The sequence below is a fragment of the Sciurus carolinensis genome, chromosome 8 (genome assembly GCF_902686445.1).
Source record: "Sciurus carolinensis chromosome 8, mSciCar1.2, whole genome shotgun sequence".
Lineage (NCBI taxonomy): Eukaryota > Metazoa > Chordata > Mammalia > Rodentia > Sciuridae > Sciurus > Sciurus carolinensis.
Genome location: NC_062220.1, coordinates 133,985,455 through 133,996,130, shown reverse-complemented (window position 1 = coordinate 133,996,130; position 10,676 = coordinate 133,985,455). Strand labels below are relative to the sequence as shown.

The following is a 10,676-nucleotide window of genomic DNA, read 5'->3' as shown; positions in this document are numbered from 1 at the left end:
TCAGGTAGCTTTTAGTTTTGCTCCTTAGGCAGCCGTTGTGGTTGTGGCTGAGCAGAGTGGGTGGGTGTTATCCCCCAGCCAATCCAACTCCTTGGGGAGAGGCCCCCCGAAGTAGCCACTTGGAACAGCCAGGATCGCGAAGAACAGGATCGGAAACCTTCAAGTCTCCTTCCAGCTCTCATTTCCCAGTTGGGAGTAATCAGAGGGCCTGGGGCTTAGCCCAGGCCACAGTGTAGAGGGTCAGAAATAGGAGGGGAACTTTGCACTTAGGGCTCCTTCTGTTGCATGGCACAGGGTCACCCCAGACATGGGGAAAGGCACATACCAGTCATTCAGCACCGGCCAGGTCTAAGCCAGAGGAGGGAAACGGCCACAGGCGTGTGCGATAGTTCCATAAGCGTCTTTGGAAGGCGAGTTCTCACCAAGTCGAGTTGGAGGCAGAGGCCACATGAGGGAGAGCAGAGTGAGCTCTAGGGACAGGGAGGGCTGGGGAAGGCTTCGGAAAGGATAGCCATTTGGAACCGCATTTTGAGGTGGGATGGTGTATCAGGGAAGTGCTCTCTCTCTCTCTCTCTCTCTCTCTCTTTAAAGAAAGGTGTTTATTTTCCATAACCTTATTTCCATTTTGCTTAATAAGTGTCCTCAGAACAGCTCAAGGCCACTCGGTGGTTGTTCCTACCCACTCAGTAGCCTGAGCAGTGGGAGCTGAGACCAGTCTTCAGTGGCCGGCTGGGCGCTCCGGTCTTCAGTAGGGAACAGCGGGATAGGATAGGCACAGAGGCACCTGCACACCTGCAGACCCGTCTGCAACCTCAGGTTGAGTGGCAGTAAACTCAGGGGCTGGAACCGTCCATTCACCCTGAAATTCCTCCCGGGTCTCAGCTTTCTCAGCAGCAGCCTGCTCCTCCTTTTCAGTCTCTTTGGGATCTCTGGAGAAGCAGAGATCAGCCCCGATCGCCCGTGGGCGGTCCCGGGAAAGGGTGCCACGCATGCGCACAACTTCCGGGGCAGCATCCACCACACCCGACCCACAGAATGAGCTTCCTCGTGGTTGCATCGAATGGCAACGCCCACCGAGCGCAGAGGCGAGTCTGCGCTGCACAAAGCAACGGTGGGCAGATGGACCTGGGCTGCTTCTGTAAGAGGCGGGTGGTCAGCCCTGGGACCAGTAAGCGCCAGCGGATGTGGCTCCCGGAAGGCTGCCTGGATCTGGTCAGTGAAGGTCCCGGGAGTGAAGCGACCAGCAATGAAGTGGCCCTGGTGGCAGCAGCCAACCTCAGCACAGCCCGCTGGCCAGTACCCCTAGAGGATACGACACTGACATCAGCAGGTTTTCGATGGCAACAGTGGCCTGGGCTGTCAGCAGCAGCTTCTCCTGGGTCCTCTTCAGGTTTGTGATGTAGAGGCCTTTGCTTGTCCTTTGGTAGACCTACTGTTCCATCCGGAAATCAAGGTTGGTGCCACCTCAGTGGGTTCCTGACATTCTCCTCCTTCATTTGCAGGATGTCCAGGGCTCTGGACATTGTGACAGTTTCCCTTTAAGTTAGGACGGGAATCAAGAAGGACATTATATGAACCCCTGGGTAGCGCGTGGACCCCTCCCTGGGTAACATGGAAAAGAGGGAAGACTCTTCAGGACATCAAGAGTCACACTTAAACAAGGAGGAGAATTAATGGCCTGGGGTAACTGAAAAGCCCAGAGGTACATCCGGACGCATCCTGACTATGTCACCAAGAACCCGGGTCCTTTGTCTTCTTGGGCCCCTCGATTCCCGCGTCCTGCCGCCCTGGAACGGCTGCCACGGTTCTTCACACGGTTGTATCCCAGGGAGGAGTCCTCGTGCCTTCTGTTAGTCCACAGGGAAGACGCACAAGGCTGTCTTTCCCCAGAGCCTCTGCGACCCTCAGCCGGGCTTGGTGGTCTTGACTGGCTGCGTGCATCCGTCCCTGAGCCAGTCATGCGCCAGGGGAGGGGATCCCCTGCTGGGCTCAAGTCGGTCCACCCACCCAAACCACGTGGCTGAAGAGTGGGCGTGACCAGCTCTTGGCAGGGTCTTTAGGGAAACTGTTAGGAAAGAGGAACTGGGTCCTGGGAGGCCACAGACATGGGAGTATCCACTGCAGCTGGGTGGACGGAGGACGGGCTGGGGTTTGAGGTGGGCGGGGAGCAGCCCACTCAGCGAGCGTAGATCTGCCCATCAGAACTTCTGCCAGCGCTGATGAGTCCTGGACCCCAGTCCCTCCTGCTGTTATTCTCTGATTCCCTGTCTGGAATATTCCATGACCTCTGGCTTCCCTTTGACAAATCTAGACTCCTCGTGGGGTGCCTTTGAAAGTTAATCTTAGGGTGAATTAATCATTCCTTTCTGGATTTTGACGTCTGGCGCCTTGCTGATCTTTCAGTGACGGTCCCTGTCTCGGTTACCTAATTGCTGGAGGTAATAACGTGCTGTGGAGCATGCTTTCCCAAATGCAAACCCCCGCGGGAGGCCGCACCCCATTATCTCCTTGACCTAGCGCTTATCCTCCAGTCCGCTGCCCTAACCACGCCAACCAGCCAGTCCGGACCCGCTTACCTGCTTCACTTGCCCGCACCTTCCCACAAGACCCCGCTCTCCTTTTACCTCCTGATCGTCCCTGGTGCTGCTCCACGTGGCGCCCCCTGGTGTACGCCGCGCCTCTCCTTTGAGCAACCTGTTCTTCCCATGGCTGTCATCTCCTGATCCATTGACTGCACATTCCTCAAATTTTCCATTATTACACTATTTTAAAACACGAGGATACCTGGTATCAACACCCTGACATCTCTTATCTTTAGTTCTGGAATCTTCCCTAACAGATACGGAAGCTGTAGTCTAGATGCACCTTCTCCAACACCCCCGGTGGATGCTTCTGCAGAACACAGTGGAAGACAGCAGCAGGGGCTTCTAGCTGAGTGGAAACCGAGCTGGGGAGGGTGGTGTGACAAATCTGTCCCCTACCCCACTCCACCCTATCCCCTCAACTAGCACCATGCTCAGCAGCTGGAACCTATCTCTCCTGAAGCATTTGCCATCGTCACCTTCTAATGCATCTTCTCCACAGACCCCAGGGCTTTGGCAAAACTCTTTGAGGCTTGGTTGATTTGGCTGCTGCATCGGAGAATTTGGGAGCAGATTCCTGCAGCTTCTGCCAAGGAAGAAAAGAAGGAGGCAGGTGAGGATCAGCAAGGGAGTCTGTATTCAAGGTCCCAGCAGCAAACAGATGGTGTATTCAAGAGGGATAATTGAGAAGAGAGGGCTGAATTATTTACAGAGGCAGGGGCAGGTTTAAGGGGACCACCAAGGAGTGGTGAAGCAGAGCTGGTGTGAGAGGGGAGCCATTAACACGCCAAGTCTGGAGGGAGCAGGGGAGGAATGTTGTTTCTGGAATGGTTAAGGCCCTGGGTTGTGAAAGACGGTTCACGTGGGCCGTTGGTAGGTACAACCATTGGGAAACCATACCTGCAGGGAGGGAGCCAGGCAGAGAAACACCCTTCCCGAGTCAGAGGACAAGGTGGTATCTCTGTGTAGTTAGTAGAAATCAGCCTTCTAGGTAAAGGATTCAGGAAAGAACAGCAGGGAATAGTTCTGGAAGGTTTTATAACCAGTATAAGGTCCACATTAGTAACCCAGGCAACACTGAAGGGGCTTTGGTTTGAAAAAGCAAGAAAGTAAGGGCGTTGAGATGGGACATACATGGAATCCTGTTCTCTGGCCAACGGCTACTTCTTAGCCACATTGGGATGGTCAGCAAAAGGAAATATAATAGTATATTCCAATGGAAGCCATGATTGTCATCAAGAAAGAAGTACAGGACTTGGAGTCATATGGTAAAATTTATACTATAGTGTTAATGACTGACAATGCTATTGCTCCACTAAGGAGACAGTAGAACTTAGAACAGTGAGACGTCCTGGCTTGGAAAGGAAATGGGCCAGGGTACTGAAGGGTGAAGACGCTGCCTACTGAGAAGCAGGAAGAATAAGAGACTAAAAGAAAAAAGGACCAGAGACAATCTTCTTCTATTTACTAGTTCAATCAGAACCAATTGCCACTAGAATTGACCTGATTGATATAAATATTAAAACCATTTTAGCATTTCCATGTGGGAAGCAAGAGTAGAGATGAGAAACCACAAAGACATTTCTCGGAGGCCCCAAGAACTGACCAGGTCAAGAGGAGATCAAGTTGGGTACCGAGATATAGCACCAGAAATGGTGATCGGAACCGAAGGGATTTATTTTCAGTCCAAAGAGAACCCTTGTCTCCCTTCCATGAGTTTGTGCTAGTCTTCAAGAGATGACCTGGGACAGAAGTGAGATATTTGTGTCTTTATCACCATCTCTGATCTTAGAAGGGCAATGCAGAGAACTCCAACTTCTAGTCTCAGGTCTAAGAGATGAATAATGGTCTCAAAGATGGCCCCTAGTGATCCTTCCCTCATAGAATTTCCTCCAGAGTTGAGTGAGAATTACATCATGGGAACAGTAGAAGATGAGATGTGACTTCTAAGGATAGGTCATAACAGACATTGCAGCCTCTATCTTGGCCTGTGGAATTGTTGGCTCTGGGGGAGGCCAGACACCATGATGTGAGGATGCTCAAGTAGCCCTGTGGCGAGGCCCACGCGAAGAGGAACTGAGGCCCCCTGCCGACAACCAGCATGGTCTTGCCTGTCATGTGGATGAACAACCTTGGCAGAGGCTCCTCCAGCTCCCGTCAGCCTTCAGATGACTACAGAGTCATCTTGACTACAGGATGGTCAACACCTTGACTACAAGACCACATGACAGTTCCTTAAGCAGAACCACTCAGCCAAGCCAATTTTTTGTGGGTCCCAAAATTTTGACCCACAGAAAATGTGAGAGGTAATAAATGATTAATATTGCTTTAAACCAGCAAGTTTTAAGAGTGATATAATTGATAACTAGTGTAAGTGATAATAATCACCATGAAAATATACATTTCTGCAGCATATAAAATTTCCCCATCCATTTATTCACTTATGAAATCGCTTAATACATATTTACTGAGCACCTATTATAGGCTAAGAACAGGAAATACATCTGTGAAGGCAAAAACCACAATTCTTACTCTTGTCGGGCTTACAGTCTTGTCTCTTGATTAGAGGAACCATTGTCCTTATGTGTATGGGCTCTGGGGAAAATCTGCCATCAAGTCCTATCTTGGACATTCCCTGACTATCTAGTTCTGGACAAGTCTCCTCAGCTAACCTCAATTTCCTTATTGGTAAAATGGGCACAAGAATAGTTATCACCTCATAGAGTATTGTGAGAATTAACTGAGATGATGAAGTACTTTCCATTGTACCTACTGAGTACTTTGTAAATGGTGCCCGTGATTAGCAATGCTTATGGCTTCTCCGGGGAAAAGCATGTCTCTGTCCCATTTATAGATGGTCAGTTACCCTCAGAAAGGTCATGTGACTTTGCTCAAGTTCTCTCCAGCCTTCGGGATCCATGATCCAGTGCTCATTCTGGAAGAGATACTTCTCAGAGAAACCATGGGTTGGGTCCCTCTCCAGATGTAGGCTGCATCCTCAGCTGTTGGGATAGTGTGCTGTCTTGGTACAAATTGTTCTCCTTTGCCAGCTGCATCATTTTTGTTTTATGTTGCTAATAGCACCATACCACAGGCTGGGTAAGTTATAAAGAAGAAAGGTTTATGTTCCCGAGATCATACAGGGCACCATGAGGAACAGATGAGAAGCATGCGTGTGTCTCTTCCTTCTCTTATAAAGCCACCATACTCAGTAATAATCAGGGCTTTGCCCCAGTGACCCTATCTAGTCCTAACCACCTCTCAAAGACCCCACCTCTAAACATCAGAGTTGGATTGTTTCCACCCTCTAAATGACTCACAGCCAGTATTATATGGGGAACCTCAAACCATGTCCACACCATCATATCGGAGAACAGAATGGTTTGGATTTATAGGCAAATACCCGTGCTCAGTGCAGAGTTCCCACCTCTTGCACACCTAGGTACTTTTCTCCTAATGATAAACCAGCGTTGATACATTACTGTTCTTTAAAGTGCACAGTTGATTAGGTTCTTTAGCTTTGGCCCGATGTCTTTTCCTATTCTGGGACCCCCCCAGACACTGCCTATACACACTTGCCACGTCTCTTTGGGCCTCCCTTGGCTGTCCCAGTTTCTTAGACTTGCCTTGTTGTTGAACTTGACCATTTTGAGGAGTCCTGGTCAAGTATTTGTAGGATACCCCTCTATTAGAATTTAACTGATGTTTTTCTCATGATCAGATGAGGTAATGGGTCCCGGGCACGGTGGCTCTCGCCTGTAATCCTAGAAACTGGGGAGGCTGAAGCAGGAGGATCGCAAGTCCCAGGCCAGCCTCAGCAACTTAGCCAGATCCTGTCTCAAAAAAATGGAGTGGGATGCTGGGGATGTAGCTTGGTGGTAGAGAGGCCCCGGGTTCAGTCCTCAGTCCTGCAAAAGAAAAAATAGGAAAGGTGGATTATGGGCTTTGGGGAGGGAGACCACCAAGGTCGTGGCAAGGGAACGTGCTATCAAAATGACGTGTAGCTACTGATGTTGACCTCGATCCCTGGCCTGTGGTACTGTTTGTCTAACTCTCCACGGTAAAGTCCCTCCTTATCTCTCTTTCCCTACTCTATTTCTCTTGGAAGGAAGCCCTGGTGTGTGGTGGGGGTTCGTGCCTCTCTTCTTGATGACAAAGAATCTCCATGGAGGGTCAGCTTCCACCTGGGGTCCTGGTGGTGGGATTTCTCCATTGTCCCACCCTCTGTGGAGACAGGTGGGGAGCTTGAGGCAGGCTGGACCCACGGAGGGGAGGGCAGGATCTGCTACCAGAAGCTTCAGATTCCAGGTTGGACCGATGGGTCTGGAAAACGGTGTCGCAGAGGTGGGAGATTCAGCGCTAATTAGACTGGGCAGATTCCTGTCTGCAGTTACGCCCCAAGTTGACAACTCAGCCAGCAGCAGGGTGATGGGAGGCCTGGGGGACCCCGCAGAGCTCAGAGGGGGCGGGAGGAGCACCTCCCCAACCCTCAGAAGCAAACCCTCCAGCGGGATAGGAGGCGAAGCTTTGAACTTGGACTTCACACAATGAAACCGGAGAAGCCCACCTAGGAAAGGCAATTAAAAACCCACGTCTGTTTTTGCTGAGCAAAATGGCAAAGTACAAAAATACAGAACACACAGAGCTGGAATGGCTGTGGACTTTGAAATTCTCCCTGGACGGGCTTCTCTTAGATTACCATGAATCCGGACAAAGATAAGACTGTGAGAATGTTCACTATGGTTTATAACGTTAAATTAGAATTGAGCTGCGTGCTGAGTGACAGGTGATTGGGATAGTTTCATGGAAGGGGTCCTCAAACTGTTTGTGGGAGGTGGGCACGGTCAGCACCTCACGTCCCCTGTCCTGGTCACTTCATTAACCTCCTCTCCTTGACCCTAGTCATTGGACGTCCTTCTCTCTGGTTTTCCTGATGAGATAACATCCTTACCCCAATATTCCTCAACCCTCGACTGGTAAGACTTGCTCCACAGCAGAAGTCCCAACAGCAGGGGAAACTTGGTCAAGGGCGGGGGACAGTTTCGTTGATCAGGACTGGGGAGGGCGTGGGGCCCTCCCGGCACCCAGTGAGCAGAGACCAAGGTGCTGCTCAGGGTTCTGTAGTGCACAGGACGGGGAGCCCGTGACAGAACGACCCAGCCCTGAACGTGGTCAGTAGAACAACCCAGCCCTGAACGTGGTCAGTAGAACGACCCAGCCCTGAACGTGGTCGGTAGAACGACCCAGCCCTGAACGTGGTCAGTAGAACGACCCAGCCCTGAACGTGGTCAGTAGTGCCAAGGCTGAGAAATGCCTTTCAGTATCCTGCCCACAGCCCTCAGGGGGACTCCTGGCCAAGTGCGCATTAACCCAGTTCCCATGGGGTATGGTCTCCAGCGGTCCACAGTGACAGCTGGCTGGAAAGGGCAGCTGCCCCCATCTCCTGTGGCACTTCTTAAACCTCTCAGCAAACTTATTACTGTCCTTGTCTCAGGATCTGTGTTTTGGGAGAACTCGGGCTGTGGAACCCGGCGCTTGCCGCACATGCCGGAGGATTTGATAATGCTTCTCTGGTCAACAAAGTTTGGAGCTGCAATACACTGCAGCACCTTTTTGTTTAAATACACAGTGCACATTTGCATGTTAAAGGATCCTAGAAGTCCCCTAGCAAAAGCAAACAAATCTCTTCCCTCGTGTCCCTTCCTTCCTTCCTCCCTCCCTCCCTCCCTCCCTTCTCTATTTCTGCCTTATTTTTCCTTCCTCCCTCCCTCCCTCCCTCCCTCCCTCCCTCCCTCCCTCCCTCCCTCCCTTCCTTCCTTCCTTCCTTCCTTCCTTCCTTCCTTCCTTCCTTCCTTCCTTCCTTCCTTCCTTTTCTTCCTTCTCTCTCTTTCTTCCACCCTTTAGGAAACACATCAATAATTCAGCTCCTGAGACCCCATGGTAACGGAGCTCCATTCTTCTGAACGTGTCTTGGAAACTGTCGCTATAAAAGATGAAGCTACTAGGATGGAAGGTTGTTCCCCTCCTCCATTCCTGTCTGGGTCCTTCGCTGGGGTGTCTGCACCCCTAGCACAGTCCTGCTCCTGCTCCGAGCTGACCTGACCCGTGGCTCCTGATAAACGCAGGAGGGATGGGCCACAGTCCTTCTGCTGGCCTCCTCCACTACCTGACTCTTCCCAGCCACCCTCACCCCTGGCTTCTGGGACCCTGAGTCCAGCTGAAGAGAAGGATGAACAGAGGTCCGCTGCTGTGATGTATCCGAGCACATGTACTGAGCACCTGCTTCCTGCCAGCACTGTGGAGGACTCAGTATGAATCACCCTATTTACTCCTCATAGCAATCCTAGGAGACAGACACCGTTGTTATTATCCCAGTCTCGGGGGACGTGAGGTCCAGAGCGGAGAGGGCGCCTGCCAGAGTTCATAGGTCATCAGGTGCCAGTTCCAATTCCAGTACCATACTGGCTGATGGCATAGTCCCTGTCCTGAACTGCTGTTCCATCCTGGAAAGGGCTAGAGGGAGGATGAGGGTCTTGGGTGGGACCCAGCATGCTCCATGGAAAGACAGGTACCATTGCCAAGTGTTTGGACTTGCAGGCTCTGGAGCCAGGCTGCCTGGGCATGAATCCTAACTCTACTTTACAGCTGTGCAACCCCACACGATTCACCTAACCTCTCTGTTTGTCTGATTTCTCGCTTACAAAATGGAGACAATGATATTTTTTTGCCTCCTAAGACTGAGGATTAAATGAAACAGTATCAATAGATGTCTCGGATAAGCGCTGGAAGTGTTCAGTAAGTAACTTACGGTCCTTTGTGCTCCAGGCACGGTCAGTAATACGCTCACTGAAGCAAACAGGACACATGGACACTGTCAGCGTGGAATGTGGTGTCAGACTGCCTGATTTTGAAGCTCAGCTCTCATAACTGACCAGCTGGGTGACCTTACCAGCTACTGAGCCTCTTGGCTGTTTGTTTCTTCATCTGTAAAGTGGAGCTAGTACCTTCTTCATCTCTGAATGGCAGGTGAAGATTAGCTGGGTTACTGTGTGGTCAAGTGTTGTCTTGGGTATAAACTGTAATCTGTCATTCTTATTATACCCAGGTTGGTTAATCAGGTTGGTCCTGTCCTCACCCCCAATTTACCGAAGACGACACTGAGGTTCAGAGGAGCTATGCTGCTTGTCCCGGGTCATGTGGCCGCATGGGTCTGGAGCTTAACCTGGCTGACCCTGGTAGCCCCACTTCTGAGAGGGCTCTCCTGGTGTCTGGAGGAAGCCACCTGTCCCTCCCTTACAGGCTGTATCTCAACTCAAGGGGATACGTCATGCAGGGTCTGGGGGATTCTTCTGCCACACCGGGGGCTGTGGTAATGAGACACGGCCCAAACCAATCCCTCATGACCACGCCGCGGCCGCCTTGCTCAAAGCAAACTTCTCAATTAACACAGAAGACCTTTCTGGCTCTGCAGCTGCAGGCGAGTTTGTCTTTTGTATCAATTAAATTGTTGCGAGCACAGGCGGCGACATACAAATCACCTGCCAAGGTGCCTTTTGGAGCAGGCGTGTGCGGTCCAGCCGGGCTGTGCGCGTGGGGACCTGGACTAGAGGCGGGTCAAATACTTTAATGTGACCCTCAGGCAGAAATGCGTTTTATATCACAGCTTATATAATGCGTGCGCGCGCGTGTGTGTGCGCACACACACACGCGCACACACACCTGTTGCACTGGTTTATATTTCATTCCATTTTTAAAAAATGCTGTTTCCAAAGCACCGCATTCATTTCATGGCCTATGAATAGGCGGCGATGCAGGAAAACCTTGGATCAGGCTGTGGGCGCTAAACTCCTAGGTGTGGCCGCTCAGGGACGCGGGGAAGATGTCCTTGGTGTGTTGCCATGGAGTGAGGGACACCGTAGAGAGAAGACCTTAGCGCTTAGTCCTGCCGCTCCTCACGGGCCCCTCCACCACTGTGACCACCCTTTGGCTCTTTGCTAGTCTCCCTCTTGCTGACTTCAGCTGGCCACGCTGACCTCTTTGCTTTTGCCGTTAACACCCCAAGCTCAGCTGTGCCCTGAAGCCTTGGCAGCAGCT

At 51.3% G+C, this 10,676-nt stretch overlaps 1 pseudogene; it reads right to left on the bottom strand.

Moving 5' to 3' along the window:
- Positions 1-652: 652 nt before the first annotated feature.
- LOC124991527 (40S ribosomal protein SA-like) lies at positions 653-1,523 on the bottom strand (annotated as a pseudogene).
- Between the last annotated feature and the right edge of the window lie 9,153 nt (positions 1,524-10,676).